Source organism: Lactuca sativa, chromosome 9 (assembly GCF_002870075.4).
Source record: "Lactuca sativa cultivar Salinas chromosome 9, Lsat_Salinas_v11, whole genome shotgun sequence".
Lineage (NCBI taxonomy): Eukaryota > Viridiplantae > Streptophyta > Magnoliopsida > Asterales > Asteraceae > Lactuca > Lactuca sativa.
Window position 1 is genome coordinate 86,406,498 of NC_056631.2, and position 16,837 is coordinate 86,423,334.

General features: G+C 42.2%; 1 long non-coding RNA gene across 3 annotated transcripts; it reads left to right on the forward strand.

Moving 5' to 3' along the window:
• The first annotated feature begins 11,595 nt into the window (after nucleotides 1-11,595).
• On the forward strand, nucleotides 11,596-13,267 carry LOC122195890 (uncharacterized). Of its 3 annotated transcripts, none has more exons than XR_006186909.2 (4): nucleotides 11,596-11,937; nucleotides 12,027-12,840; nucleotides 12,998-13,106; nucleotides 13,198-13,267. It is a non-coding gene; the product is annotated as an uncharacterized LOC122195890 (long non-coding RNA). The 3 variants fall into 3 exon arrangements; XR_006186910.2 differs by having other exon boundaries at nucleotides 11,597-11,937; nucleotides 12,027-12,638; nucleotides 12,742-12,840; nucleotides 12,998-13,267; XR_006186908.2 differs by having other exon boundaries at nucleotides 11,597-11,937; nucleotides 12,998-13,267.
• The last annotated feature ends 3,570 nt before the right edge of the window (nucleotides 13,268-16,837 follow it).

The window sequence follows — 16,837 nt, forward strand, 5'->3', positions numbered from 1 at the left end:
CATGTGTGTGATGGTCCGCTACCGCGCCAACTCCTTCCCCTTCGAAGAAGTGGTACCTGAAACCAAAACTGAAACTGTAAGCACGAAGCTTAGTGAGTTCCCCCACTGTACCACATACCATATAATCACATAACATACATATACTGCCGGGCATATCTGGGTGCCCGACCTACCCCTTCCGTCCTCTCGACCGGATACTGCCTAGCATATCTGGGTGTTGGCCTCCCCTTCGGTCCTCACGACCGGATACTGCCGGGCATATCTGGGTGCCCGACCTACCCCTTCGGTCCTCACAACCGGATACTAGGGACTATTTCACCCCTACTGCTACCACATGACACGTATCACATAGCATCATATCATACTAGCACATATACATAACACAGGTGGTAACAACCCTAGATGAATATCACAACGTCAATCATCTATCATACAACTCCTACTGGTGGGCCGACATTGTGGTCGTAGACCCACCGCTACTGGAAGGTAACTCACCTCGAAAGTGGCTGCTGATGTCTGTTTGCTAAGCGCCTGACTGCTGAATCGGAAATCCTTCGACTATAAATCATAAACATAGATTAGCCTCTCATACATACCCTTAGGTCAGATGACTGTCCCACCCTTAGTCCAAGGTCAACTCCTTGGTCAAGGTCAACTTCCAGTTGACTGGACTCGCCGAGTCGTGGCACCGACTCGCGGAGTCCTTCTCCCACTAACCCGGTCCCACTCTACAAGTCCCTTCTTCCCACTCACTAAGTCGTCCTTAACTCACTATTCGGGATGACAGGACCGGCTCGAGATCCGACTCGCCGAGTCCAGGAACAACTCGCCGAGTCCATGCGAGCAGGCTTCCCACTCGCTTCCAGATCCTCATCCGAACATCCTTCATGAGAATTTGGGTTTATGGGACTATCGGAGCACGTTAGATTGCTAATTCTACGTGCAAACACGAAGGGTTGGACTTCTGACACTTAAACCCTTCGTACACAGTAACAGTTCATACAACTCGCCGAGTTTGAAGAACAACTCGTCGAGTTCCAGGCAATCTTCATAGGACTCGCCGAGTTGTTCATCCAACTCGCCGAGTCTAAGGCCATCTTCATAGAACTCGCCGAGTCCCTTGACCCATTTCCCATATGAGCCAAATCTGAGACATGCAACTCTTCAAAACCACAGATCTATGTTCCTAGGGCATGCCTAACACGTAAAGTTGCAAACTTTACGTGCATGCATGGCCCCATAAACTCAAAAATGCAATTCCAAGCTCTTTAGGAGGTCATGCACTCCATGGGGTCCTCGATCACTTCAACCACAACAACTTTATGCTTCTAACCCGTCCATAAGGTCTAGATCTAAAGTCCCTTCGGATCATTAAGCACAAACACATGGAGTTTGGTGTTTTAGGGCTTGAAAACCACCAAATTGGGACAAAATGGGATCTAATGAACTAAAGATCAAGGTAGAGGCTTTACTACCTGAATGGAAGCTTCTCCCAATGTAGATTTCGGATCTACTCCCTCTCTTGCACTCTTTAATCTCTTCTTTTCTTCTTCTAAGCTCCAATTCCCTTCACCAAGCAAGAACTCACTCACAAGCACAATATGGGGGACTAGGGACTCTCACTACAGCTCTCTAGAAGTGTTAAGGACAAGGGGCCGAGTTAATGTGCTTAAATAGGGTGACAATACTCGGGTTAGGGTTTTTGCCCAAACAGGGCCTACTCGCCGAGTCCGGAGACCGACTGGTCGAGTCCAAGGCTCGGACCCCGCATCTCAACCCGCTCCTACTCACCGAGTCCGTCCTTCAACTCGCCGAGTCCAAGAAAAAAATGCAAGAATTAAGAATTTTAAATTACAAGAAATACGTACCGGGACCCAGGTGCTACAAATCTCCCCCACTTATTTTAGACTTCGTCCTCGAAATCTACTGCTCGATCCTGAAATAGCTCGGGGTAGCACTCCATCATCTTTTCCACCGGTTCCCAAGTCCACTCCGATCCCTTCCGATGTTGCCATTGCACCTTTACGAGTTCCAACCTCTTGTTCCTCAGATCCTTCGACTTCCGATCGAGGATTGCGACTGGGCGCTTAATGTAATTCAGGCTTTCATCAACCTGTATATCCTCTAGTGGCACCACCGCTGAATCATCCACTAGGCACTTCCGCCGCTAGGAGACATGGAAGGTGCTGTGGATCTGACTGATCTCGGCTGGCAGATCCAGCCTATATGCCACCTTGCCCACCCGGGCTACAACCCTGAATGGATCAATGAATCTCGGGCCCAACTTGCCCCGCTTCCTGAATTGAATGACGCCTTTCCAAGGCGACACTTTCAGGAGAACCATATCCCCGACCTGGAACTCCAGGTCTGATCGACGCTTGTTGACATAACTTTTCTACCGACTCTGCGCAGTCTGAAGCCTGCTTCGAACCTGCTGGATTCTCTCGGTCGTCTTGAGCACCACCTTGGTGCTCCCCATGACCCTCTGGCCAACTTCACCCCAACATATCGGGGTCCTGCACCTCCGTCCGTACAACATCTCAAATGGGGGACAGTCAATACTCGCGTGGTAGCTGTTGTTGTATGAGAACTCAACCAAGGGAAGATAGGTATCCCAACTACCACCGAAGTCTAGCACACATGCCCGCAACATATCCTCCAACGTCTGGATGGTCCGCTCGCTCTGACCATCCGTCTGTGGGTGAAAGGCGGTGCTAAAATGCAAACGAGTGCCCAACTCATCATGAAACTTCTTCCAACACCTGGAAGTGAACCGCACATCTCGATCCGATATCACTGACACTAGCACCCCGTGCCGCGCCACTATCTCCCTGATATAGATATCGGCCAACTTTTCGGCCGAGATACTCTCCTGAATCGGAATAAAATGGGCGCTCTTGGTCAACCGATCCACGATGACCCAAATCGAATCTACTCCTCGCGCCGTCCGGGGAAGCTTTGTGATAAAATCCATTGTAATATCTTCCCATTTCCACAACGGGATTTCCAACGGCTGCATCTTGCCGTGCGGTCTCTGATGCTCGGCCTTGACCTTCCTGCTGGTTAAACACCGCTCGACATACCACGCAACATCCCGCTTCATGCAGGGCCACCAATAGTCTAGATGAAGATCCCAATACATCTTCGTCGCCCCTTGATGAATAGAGAATAGGGATTTGTGCGCCTCCTCCATCATGACCAGGCGCACGCCTCCGTGATACGGCACCCACACCCTACGGTGTAGTGTCAATAATCCTCGACTATCATAATTGAAGGAGGCGACTTGACCCACTATTCGCTCGCTCTTCCGATGCTCCTCCTTCATAGCCTCCTGTTGAGCTTCCCGAATCTGCTCTAACAGTGGAGTCACCACCGTCATCCTCATACACACATCCCTAATCGGTGCCGCCTTATGGCTAAGCACATTGGCCACCAATTTGGCCTTCCCCGGGTGATAAAGGATCTCGCAATCATAATCCTTCACCACGTCCAACCATCGGCGCTGCCTCATGTTCAGATTCGGCTGATCCATGAGGTACCTCAAACTCTTGTGGTCCGTGTAAATGGTACATCGAACCCCGTAGAGGTATTGCCGACAAATCTTGAGGGCGAAGACCACCGCCCCCAACTCTAAATCAAGCGTCGGGTAGTTCGCCTCGTGAGGCTTCAGCTGCCTCGAGGCATAAGCAATGACATGTCCCCTCTGCATCAATACTGCGCCTAAGCCCGAGATAGACGCATCACAGTATACCACAAAATCCTCTACGCCCTCGGGCAGGGCTAAGATTGGCACCTCGCACAATCTCTGCCTCAGAATCTCGAACGCTGCCTGCTGCTCAGCCCCCATCGAAAGACCACAACTTTCCTAGCCAACCGTGTCAGGGGTACGGCTATCTTGGAGAAATCCTGAATGAATCTCTGATAGTAGCCTGCTAATCCTAAGAAACTCCGAATCTCGGATGGAGACTTCGGAACCTCCCATCTCATCACGGCCTCCACCTTGGCCGGGTCTACTGAAATCCCGTTCTGGTTGACGGGGTGCCTAAGAAACCGCACTTCACGCAACCAAAACTCACATTTGGAGAACTTGGCGTACAAGCTCTCCCTCCTCAAGGTCTCCAAAACCTCTCTCAGATGCTCCTCGTGCTCCTCCTGCGTCTTGGAATAAACCAAGATGTCATCAATGAAAACTATCACAGACCGATCCAACATCGGTCTACACACGCAGTTCATGAGGTCCATGAACGCGTCAGGAGCATTGGTGAGCCCAAACGGCATCACCACGAACTCATAATGGCCATAACGTGTCTGAAACGCGGTCTTCTGCACATCCTCCTCTCTGACCCTCATTTGATGATAACCTGAACGCAAATCGATCTTGGAGAACCAAGATGCTCCCTGCAACTGATCAAAGAGGTCATCAATCCTCGGGAGTGGGTAACGGTTCTTCACCGTGACCTTATTCAGCTCCCGGTAATCGATACACATCTGATGCGACCCGTCCTTCTTCTTCACAAACAAGATCGGGGCTCCCTAGGGTGAACTGCTCGGTCGAATAAATCCCTTGTCTAGCAGCTCCTGCAGCTGTGTAGACAACTCCTGCATCTCGGGAGGAGCCAACCGATAGGATGCCTTGGCTATCGGAGCCGCACCAGGAACTAGGTCGATCCTGAACTCTACCTGACGCTCCGGAGGTATCCCAGGAAGCTCCTCCGGGAACACATCAGCGTAGTCTTGCACCACTAGAACCTCGCTCACCGTCGCCTTGCCCATCTCCCGGGTATCCATAACGTACACGACATATCCCGCACAACCCTGCTGAAGGTAGCGCCTAGCTCTCGCTGCTGAACATACTGTGGGTCCACACTGTGGCCTCTCGCCGTGGATCACCAACTCTCCCCCACTTGGGATCCTGATCCTCACTAGCTGCTGTGCGCAATCTATCACCGCCCCATTAGGGCTCAACCAATCCATGCCTATAATCACCTTGTTCCCCTGCAATGGGATGGGAACCAAATCCACCAAATAGCGCTCCTCAAATAACCTTAGAACACAATCTATGAATACTGCTGACGCTCGCACCGATCGATCATCGGCAATCTCTACCTCTAAAGGGCAATCCAACATGCCCTAAGACTCAGCAAACCTCTTGCTAAGCGCAAGGGAAACAAATGATCGGGTGGCACCCGAGTCAAACAACACCTGAACAGGGATACCGTTCACATGGAACGATCCTAACGCATATACACAGAGCACATATCAATATCATAACATCATAAAAATAAGAATAGAGGGAAAGAATCATACCCGTCACCACATCGGGTGCGGCGCGAGCCTCCTCGGTAGTCAGCTGAAATGCCCGACTCCTCACCACTAGAGCCTCTGCACACTCCCTCGTGCGCTCTGCCGCATTTCTTGCAGCGGCCCCGTTCCTATTGGCTTTTCGGCCCCGCATCCGATCCCTTGGGCTTCTTCCCCGAAGCCCCCATAACATGCCCCTCTTCTGGCTTCCTCTTCCGGATGTGCTCCAGATCTATCTCCCTCTCCCTTGCCCTAGCAATCATAGAGTCCAGGGTAGGGCAAGATGAAAAACTGACATGCTCCCGAATATCAGCTTGTAGCATGTCATGATAGCGGGTCCTCCTCATATCCTCATCACCCGCGTACTGGGGCACCAGCAACGCCCTCTCCCGGAACTTGGCGGTGATCTCCTCCACAGTCTCCGTCGTCTGTCTCATATCCAAGAACTCCCTGGCCAGCTGCTGAAGCTCGACAGCCGGCTCGAACTCTGCCCTGAACCTGGTCGCGAAGTCCGACCAAGTCATAGCCTCGACAGCCGAGGCTCCCAACGAGTCACCCACGGACTCCCACCAATCCCTAGCTCAATCTTGTAAACACCCTGCCGCGAACCTCACCTTCAACCCCTCAGGGTAGAAGCTAATCATCTGTGCAGACTCAATGTCTGCAATCCATCGTCTGGCAGCTATGGGGTCCTTCGCCCCGTGAAAATCCGGCGCACCACTGCCCCGGAAGTCCTTGAAGGACAGTGTGCGAGATCTTGACTGGCCAGATGCCATGTCGCTCCTGAATGCCCTGAGGCGATCCTCCATCAACTCCAATAAACCTTCCTTGATCGACCCGAAGATAATGGGGGTCGACTCAAGGATGCCTCTGGTGATCTCTGACGCGATGAACTCGCGTAGTCCCTCATCTACTGTCTCGGAACCTGATCCCGAACCTGATCCCTCTCCTGTACTGCCAACTGCTGGCCTCGAGCGTAGTACCACCATTCTGAAATACATAAATAATAATTGTTAGCGATACTGATACCTTTGGAGGGATCACACCTACTACAAGTTCCCTGGTCTTATCTTGGCCTTCCTTGGTTTGGGTATGGATCCTCTGCTTTCAGTAGTACGGGCCCATACTACCTTCCACATCTATCCGTACCTTTTCCAAGGACTGCCTTGACTCCACCAGGTCCCTTTCACTACCGCTGATCACTGTTATACTCATCCCATGCTTGCCCTAGGAAAATATCTAACTCCACCCTACCCGGTCCTTAGCTGCTGAAGGCCTCCTTGCAATGCCAGTTAGTTATTACCTGAATACCATCACATGTGGTGTGGCTCAGATAATCATTCAAGTAACATGCTCGGCTCTATAATGGTTAGACTCAAACAAGAGTTGCGCAATAGAGCCAAATCCATCACTCTAAGATCATTCAACCCTGATCACATGTGACGTGACGTATTCACCTAATGTCTGACTCCCATCACTCAGAGTCCCACGAAGCACAAAGCAAGCAGCATTCAGACAACAGGAAACAATTTCAAGAAAATCCGTCCTCATAAGAGAAACTGACTAGCATACAATGCTAAACTCATACTATTAGGCATGACCTAAACATGCTGTCCTATTGTCTTCTACTTAACTCTAGCATGCAATTTTCATACACTAAAGCACATAAAGCAGACACATAAGGCATCACTCCTAGATCCTTAGTCCTATTCTAGCATGCTGTTCTATTGAAACTGATAAACATAACATAAGCTTGTATGGGTACTTTGGGGAATACTTACTTGAGCTCGGCCGGTCGCGCACATCACACACTTCGTTCCTTCTTAAAACTCTTTACTTAGCTTTTTTTAGAAAATATTTTCTTCTTTAAAATCTTTTAATCCCTCGATTTGAGTTCAGACACCCCCGAAGGTGTGTCCGAATCCCTCAAACCATGGCTCTGATACCAACTTGTAACGTCCCAAAAATAAGAGCCAAAAATTTCATTTTTAAAACATGCACTTAGCAAAACGTTAGAAATAAAACGTTCTCCGATCATATCATTTCATTAAAGATATCGTATGTCTGGAAAAAAATATTTTATAAAACGTAATAATGTCAGAGTAAAAATCCCCAGGAAGATCTCATAGTGCAGAATACAAGGCATGTGTGTGATGGTCCGCTACCGCGCCAACTCCTTCCCCTTCGAAGAAGTGGTACCTGAAACCAAAACTGAAACTGTAAGCACGAAGCTTAGTGAGTTCCCCCACTGTACCACATACCATATAATCACATAACATACATATACTGCCGGGCATATCTGGGTGCCCGACCTACCCCTTCCGTCCTCTCGACCGGATACTGCCTAGCATATCTGGGTGTTGGCCTCCCCTTCGGTCCTCACGACCGGATACTGCCGGGCATATCTGGGTGCCCGACCTACCCCTTCGGTCCTCACAACCGGATACTAGGGACTATTTCACCCCTACTGCTACCACGTAACACATATCACATAGCATCATATCATACTAGCACATATACATAACACAGGTGGTAGCAACCCTAGATGAATATCACAACGTCAATCATCTATCATACAACTCCTACTCATGCGTCGGCATTGTGGCCGTAGACCCACCGCTACTGGAAGGTAACTCACCTCGAAAGTGGCTGCTGATGTCTGCTTGCTAAGCGTCTGATTGCTGAATCGGAAATCCTCCGGCTATAAATCATAAACATAGATTAGCCTCTCATACATACCCTTAAGTCAGATGACTGACCCACCCTTAGTCCAAGGTCAACTCCTTGGTCAAGGTCAACTTCCAGTTGACTGGACTCGCCGAGTCGTGGCACCGACTCGCCGAGTCCTTCTCCCACTAACCCGGTCCCACTCTACAAGTCCCTTCTTCCCACTCACTGAGTCGTCCTTAACTCACTACTCGGGATGACAGGACCGGCTCGCGATCCGACTTGCCAAGTCCAGGAACAACTCGCCGAGTCCATGCGAGCAGGCTTCCCACTTGCTTCCAGATCCTCATCCGAACATCCTTCATGAGAATTTGGGTTTCTGGAACTATCGGAACACGTTAGATTGCTAATTCTATGTGCAAACACGAAGGGTTGGACTTCTGACACTTAAACCCTTCGTACACAGTAACAGTTCATACAACTCGCCGAGTTTGAAGAACAACTCGTCGAGTTCCAGGCAATCTTCATAGGACTCGCCGAGTTGTTCATCCAACTCGCCGAGTCTAAGGCCATCTTCATAGAACTCGCCGAGTTCCACTTTGGGACTCGCCGAGTCCCTTGACCCATTTCCCATATGAGCCAAATCTGAGACATGCAACTCTTCAAAACCACAGATCTATGTTCCTAGGGCATGCCTAACACGTAAAGTTGCAAACTTTACGTGCATGCATGGCCCCATAAGCTCAAAAATGCAATTCCAAGCTCTTTAGGAGGTCATGCACTCCATGGGGTCCTCGATCACTTCAACCACAACAACTTTATGCTTCTAACCCGTCCATAAGGTCTAGATCTGAAGTCCCTTCGGATCATTAAGCACAAACACATGGAGTTTGGTGTTTTAGGGCTTGAAAACCACCAAATTGGGACAAAATGGGATCTAATGAACTAAAGATCAAGGTAGAGGCTTTACTACCTGAATGGAAGCTTCTCCCAATGTAGATTTCGGATCTACCCCCTCTCTTGCACTCTTCAATCTCTTCTTTTCTTCTTCTAAGCTCCAATTCCCTTCACCAAGCAAGAACTCACTCACATGCATAATATGGGGGACTAGGGACTCTCACTACAGCTCTCTGGAAGTGTTAATGACTAAGGGCCAAGTTAATGTGCTTAAATAGGGTGACAATACTCGGATTAGGGTTTTTGCCCAAACATGGCCTACTCGCCGAGTCAGGAGACAGACTCGCCGAGTCTAAGGCTCGGACCCCACATCTCAACCCGCTCCTACTTGGCGAGTCGGTCCTTCAACTCGCCGAGTCCAAGGCAAAAATGCAAGAATTAAGAATTTTAAATTACAAGAAGTACGTACCGGGAACCAGGTGCTACACACACACACACACACTCTCTCTCTCTCTCTCTCTCTCCCTCCCACAAACAGATGAACCTTCACTCTTCTTTTCGATCTCCACCTTCTCCCCTGATTATTTATGTTTTTTTCAACATGACGATCCTAATTCCACCGTTACGATGCGAAGCTGTTCAAAATTGGTCGTTGATTTTATGGTTCGCAATCAAGATCGAAAATGGTGAGTTTGAAGTCGATAGTTATGAGATTCAAGAAATAAGGAGACCAACTTGATATTATCAGAAGCTTCAAAGTTCAAATCATGTTAGTTTGGTCTTCTGTGAGCTTTAAATAAGACGAAGCTTTCCAGGGCGAATAGGTGGTGACGAAGACAAAGATTTTCAAAACAAAATCAGAGCTGATAACCCTCCCATTTCTTCTCTATTTACCTAGGTTCCAAATCGAAGCTTGATTTGTCTCTATTTACAAGTCGAACCATGGACCCACTCGAACCCAGAAATTGTTAAAACCCTTGATTAATTCCAGAAATGAGTCACCTCAGATGTACAAACACAACTCCTTAAAACGTGAATTTTTGGTTGATTTTATAGTTTTGTTTTTTGGTTTGATTTTCTGCTTGAATATGAATATTTGCTTCCTGGTTGATTTTTAATTTCAAAACTTGATTTTTGATTTTTAAAATTGATTTTCTGGTTGAAGCTGAATGTTCGATTCTCTAGTTGAAGTTGATTTTCGATTTCATAAGTTCAAATACAACCCACCATCGCAGGTTTGGTTTTCTAGTTAAAGTTAAATATTGAAATCATCTTCTTCTTTTTCTGGTTGAATCGAGTATCTAGTGGTCCTCAGGTTTGATTTTTCTTTTTCCTTATCATTCACCATCGCCATTGCCACACAATCCTATTTCTGGAAACACGAATCTGATTCGAAAAGAAAACAACATGGGCAATTTGTCATGGGTGTTTTTTTGTTCATCTGAGTTTTTTCTTCATCTAGGACTAATTCGTAGGAAGAAGATGGAGAGAGAGAGAGAGAGAGAGAGAGAGAGAGAGAGAGAGAGAGAGAGAGAGAGAGAGAGAGAGAGAGAGAGAGAGAGAGAGAGAGAGAGAGAGAGAGAGCCCTATATTTTAATTTAATAAAACATTAAATTAAATAGAAAAAAGATTAAAATAAATACTAGGAGGGCATATTAGTCATTTCAGTATAACCAGGGACCAAAACCACAACCAAAGTAGCTCAAAAGGACCACCGATCCAAAAGAATCGAGGTTTGAACAAAATCTCAAAAAAAATACATACCACAGGGACCATTTTTGCAGTTTTGTCTAAAAAGATATGAAACGGCTGTCGATCCAAGGCTCCACGTTCATAAATGAAATTCCCACAATTGTGGTGGCAACCTTTATTTCTTTTTAATTTTTTTTATTCAAATACCCATAAAACAAAGTTATCCAAATATATCTTCTTTTTTATCTAAATTTCATTTGTTTGTTCTTCAAAAGTCATGCCAAATTAATATATAAAACTACCTTTAAATATCTCCAATTCTTACTAGCATATCTCCGTAAATAATTTCCAGCACTAAGCTAACATTAAGATGTATTCAAACATTTTATACCCAAAATTTTATTCATTCAATTTTCACAAAATTCGTTCATTTCTTGGCCGGACGGTAGCACGGGATAGAACCAAAATATGTATAGATGTGTACAAACATAATTAACCAACCTAACCGAGCTTAAATCGAAGAATCATACCTTAATTTCTAGCAAAAGACTAAAAATCCTCAAGAAATTCTAGCCTCGATTTCTCCCTCGTTTCTCAACCTTTCTTCACAATTCTAGTGGGATTTCCACTAGAAATTTCGAGTTCTATATATTGCCTAAGGTTTCATCGGTTAGTATCCCCTCAATTGCTCAAATTTATGACCTAATCATGGATGACGATTTAGGATTTAAAGCTCATTATTTTTCCTAATTAAACATAATTACTCATAAATAATCACCCATTATATTATTTTAATAATCAGTTTAATTATATATATATATATATATATATATATATATATATATATATATATATATATATATATATATATATATATATATATATATATATACCTTAATAAACATTTAGCCTTAAATGCTGAATTTTAAGAAGTACAATTTTTAAAACATCATATACAACAACTTCATGCATTCCATAAAAATTAGATTTTATCCGATCTTGAAAAAGTCAAATAAACACTAAACAAAGTAAACAAACTCAATGGGTCATCCCTTGTCTTCAGGCTATTGAATTGGTCAACACAACACTAAATATGATTTATATTTGGATTCATTCTCTCTATCTCTCTATCAGTCAAAGAAACCCCAACTATGGAATTCCTACCACCACCACATTGGCTCTGTCTCCTTTCGCCTTCTACCACAACTCTTTATCGCCTCCACGACCTTCACCACTGTAGATTGGATCTAGAAACCCTTTCTCACCACTAATCACCGTCGTCAGAACTATTTCCCCTCCACCTTCCTTTCCCTTACTAACGACATTCACCACCACTGTTTGAGAATGTATGTTGATCCGATTTATCATCTTTATTTTTGGGTTAGTAATTTTGAAGTTTTTGTTCCCGTCGTCATTTTATTGTCACTGGAAGTAATTCATATTCTTATTTTCTTTTTACATGTTTTTAGTCATGGATATGGATCCACTGCACCATCTTCGCACCACCGAAGTCTCTCTCTCTCTCTCTCTCTCTCTCTCTCTCTCTCTCTCTCTCTCTCTCTCTCTCTCTCTCTCTCTAACTTTAGACGTGTTTGTGTGTTTCAATGTGTTTTATGTGTACATGTGTTTCTTTATATTTTTTTTTGGCTATTGTGATTTGAGGTTAAGAGGACACTAAGGAAAGAAAAGAAAGCCTGGGTACTAAACCTAAAGGTATTTTTTTGTTGTATTGATTGGCGTTAAGGAGTATTCCATAAATTTGGTCCACGATCTTCCTGTTTTCGACTGCACACCAAATCCACCCGCAATCCTTTTTTTTTTTCTCTCCATAAAACCCCTAAACGAATTTCCACATCATCAAGGTTTGTCTTTCTATCCTTCGATAAGATTGATGTTGGTTTAACGGTGTGTGTTGGGGTGTGTTTGTATGTTGATTTGTCGATCTGGTTTTATTTACTAACCCTGTAAATGGTTTTTTTGTGATCTTTTTTCATTTGTTGCAGCTTTGGATGTTGAACATATGTCTATTTGAATGCAATTTGAGTTATCAGTTTTCAAACGTTTTATCAAACCGATAAAGGGTCTTTTGTTTGTTCATAATTAAATATCAATTCTTTTTGTTCATCTTTATGTCTGGAATGAAGATTTGTAGCTACAAGCTAACATGGGATTTATTGGTTGCAGGAAAAGAAAGCGATGATGAAGAGAGGAACTGATGGCATGAATTTTTGATAACTGTTAGACAATAGAAGCACCTGGACTTGCTATTTGCTGTTGAATGAGGTAAGGTAATTTAAGAAAATTGTAGGCATTCAACAGTTGATATGATTTGTTGCTTCATCGCTAAATTTCTTAAAGTATTCCAGGGAGTTATGAAGAGTTTAGGTTTTTTGTTCTACTGTTAGATCTGAAAAAAGATGTGATATTAAATGTTGTATAGATAATGGATAAAAGAGATGGAATGATGTTCAGTTTGAAGTTGATGTACTGTGAAATTAGAAGACTTATGAAGGATTTGAAGAATGTTGAAGGGTTAAAGACTGGCTATGGTAAGGATTTAATGTGGCTTGAAGGATTTTGGAGTTGTGTTTGGAAATAGATAAGTTGGATGTACACTGACACTTTGTTTGTGTTGGCTAGGTGTTTTATTAAAATCATTTCATTGTTCTTGGCCGGATAGTAAATATATATGAGGCGTTAGTTGTTCAAATCATTTATTTATTAAATAAATTGTACTATGGACAATATGAGATGGATTCCACCAAAATAGCCTGCAACACTTGGTGGAAAAATGATGAAACTCATTTGCATGGATAAATTTATGTTTATAAAAATGCTTCATCTCGTAATACCTTGATTTTTTTTATATATATATTTGTGAAAGTAGATGGATTTAAAAAAATAAAAGCAATTAACGGTCAATTGGTCAATGCAATTAATGGTCAAATGGTCATTAGTCATGACGTTGTATCACATGGGAAGGTCAAGGTTTTTATGTATTATTTTTTTTTTATCTGAACGTCACATAGATTAAAAAGCAAAAACTAGCGATAATTCAAATCTATAACTTATGGCAAACAAGTTAGTATTTTTTCAGATAAAAACCTGGTCTTACATTAAAAGATGGTCTTTATGATTGACTTAATGGAGATGCTAAATATATCTTATTTTACCTATAATAATCAGCCAAAAAGCTATTGAAAATTATGTAGTTCAAAGAATTAAAGTAAAACTTAAATATGCTTTTGAATTACACAAAATTTTATATTTTTTATCTTTTGACAGATTAGAGGTTACTAAATAAAATAAAAATAATGAATAAAAATCGAATATAATCTATTTTTACTAATATTATAACGCTAAAAATATAAATATGACAAAAGAACCATATTGTATGATGATTAAATATTTTTTATATGTACGTGTTTAATTTTGGAATGTCGTATGTTAAATTATTGAGATAGACTTTGGTGAAACAACAAAATTTCACATCATGGTCGCATGTTTATTTTAACTTGTGTGCAAAATTTCCGATCGATTATTCGAGGCAACGATTTTAATCTCAAACCGTATCAAGAGAATCACATTATTTCTTACTTGAATTTTTGTCATTTTTTTAGAATTTTCAGTTTTTAAGAACAAACATATAAAAATGCAGTTTAAAACTTTAAATACACAGTTAGATAATCTTTATTATCCACTTGATCTTAACAAACAAAATGAAATGAGATTTTCAATTTCTAAAGAAAAAAAATAGAAGGGGATTGAACGCACACCAAACAAATTGTTGGATGAAAACATACTTTCTAACCCAAAACCCAACATACACTTGATTTTAATTCGAAATAGGCTGCCACAAGAAAATCAATCGCCACTCAGTAATTATTTTCCAGAAAAATCTATCTTGCACAAAATAATCCACCAAAAGACTGCAACGAACTCTGATTCATGATGTTATTATTTACTATGTTTGAGGTTGAATTTGGTTGTATTTTAACCTAACTTAGTGTATTTATGGATTATTTTTATAGAAAATTTATTAATCCTTTAGATGTCATTAAAAATAAAGAGTTCATTATTTTCTAAATGTTTTCTAAACGTTCATTGAGCAAAAGAACTAATCGTGTCTAGAAATTAATTTTTGAAAAAACAATTCACACCCGTCACTTAGCGCGGGTAAACGGCTAGTGTATATATATATATATATATATATATATATATATATATATATATATATATATATATATATATATATATATATATATATATATAGGACAAAATGACAAAAATGGTCCTTATGGTATGCATTTTTTTGGGGTTTTAGTCCAAACCATGACTTTTTTTGATTGCTGGTCTTTTTGAGCTAGTTCTGTTGCGTTTTTGGTCCTTCTGAATAGTGAAATGAATTTAATACCCTTGGGATATTTATTTTCCATTTTTCTTTCCTTTATTTTAAATCCAATACTAATTTATTTATTTTAATAATTAAAAAAAATAAAAGGGTCTCTCTCTATCTATCTCTCTCTCTCTCTCTCTCTCTCTCTCTCTCTATTTTAATCATCACCTTCGTCTCACCATCCCCCACAATTTACCTCACTAATAGATAGTGCTTCAATGGTGTCTTCACCCCCAAAACCCACTCTGATTCTCGATGTCAATTTTTTTTTGCCATTCTTCAATGATGAAATCAAGTCTTCGAAGAATCTGATTAAACATATCCATCTTTGTCGTCATCTGAAACCCTTCTCAGATATGTTCATATCAAGCCCTAGGTGAAGAAATCAACTCTGTGAGACTCACGATCGATGGATTCAACAAGTCTCAGATATGTTTATATCAAGTCATGTGCATCGTAATTGTCAAAATTAGGTTTTCAGAAAGTGAAACGACAGTAAATAGTGAGCAAATAAAGAGGAAAAAGGATAAGGAGCTCTGGCAAGCTCCTCCTTGGTCTATTTGTTTGTCATTGATGGTCCAATTAAGGGGAAGCAGAACAAAATGGCAACAAATAGTGAGAGGTTGACTGCAATCGGTGGAAGAAGGAAAAGCAGTCGGTTCTTCTAGTGAGCTCCTTCTCTCGGTACTCCAACCTTTGATGGTGCAACTGCCATACAGGGTGATTGCGGTGGTGTTTAATCAGTCGTGAGGAGGGCTTAGCCGGCATAAGATTATTGCCCTTTTTCGACAACCCTTGTGGGTCCTTTTTCTCTTCTCCGGTAATCACAAATGCAGGGAAGCAGAGCAACAGTAGTTGCGCCGGACAGGAGGTGTTTGGTAGCCGGAGTTGATGAAATTGAAGGAAGGGGAGGAGGGTTGCCATCGCTGGTGAAGGTCACCGGTTTTTCTTCTTCTTTGGCTAGAGGTTAAGAGACGAGAGAGAGAGAGAGAGAGAGAGAGAGAGAGGCACTCTAATTTTTTTAATAATTAAAATGAATAAATAAAAATTAAAGTAAAAAAATGAATTTAAAAATAGAAAATAAATACCTAAGGGTATTAAAGTCATTTCAGTTTATCGAGGGACCAAAAACGCAATAGAACTAGCTCAAAAGGACCACCAATCCAAAAAAGTCGTGTTTTGGAATAAAACCCCAAAAAAATACATACCACAGGGACCATTTTTGCAGTTTTGTCTATATTTAGATTTAGATTAATTTGAATTATGATAAACTTCCCCCCTTTGAAAAATTTCGTCTTCGAAATTTGAATTTAGTAAACAAATATGGATATTTGATCTTCATATCTCGTCCGCTTTCTAATGTTGCATTCGATCCCTTGGTATCTCCAGTCAATAAGACAACCCCCAAATCGATCTTTAAGAAGGTCCAATAGGTCGGAGACTTAACCTACCTTTTCAAAACCACACCATGTCTTTCCATGAGAATCCTTTCATATGACTTTATCTCCACCTGAAACACTTTTAGCTTCCTACGTTTAACCACCTAAACTTTTGGTTGTTCCTGTGCATCCTCCACTTATCCGTAATTTACTACATTTTATCAGTACTTTGTTGAATAAGCTCGAGTCTAACCATTTGTTGTCTTTTTCTTCCTACCTCATTACAACATAGTGGTATATGTTCTATCATATAAAGTTTCATACTTGACCAAATAAGCTATTTCTCGTTGGAAACTCTTCCAAATTAATGGCATAAACGAAGGTTCCGATCAGAATTAGATAATTGGACGATCTTATCAATATACAACTTAACTAACTTTTCCAACAAATATATATTTCACCCGATGACATAATTTAAGGGGGCATTTTATATATCCAGATAAAG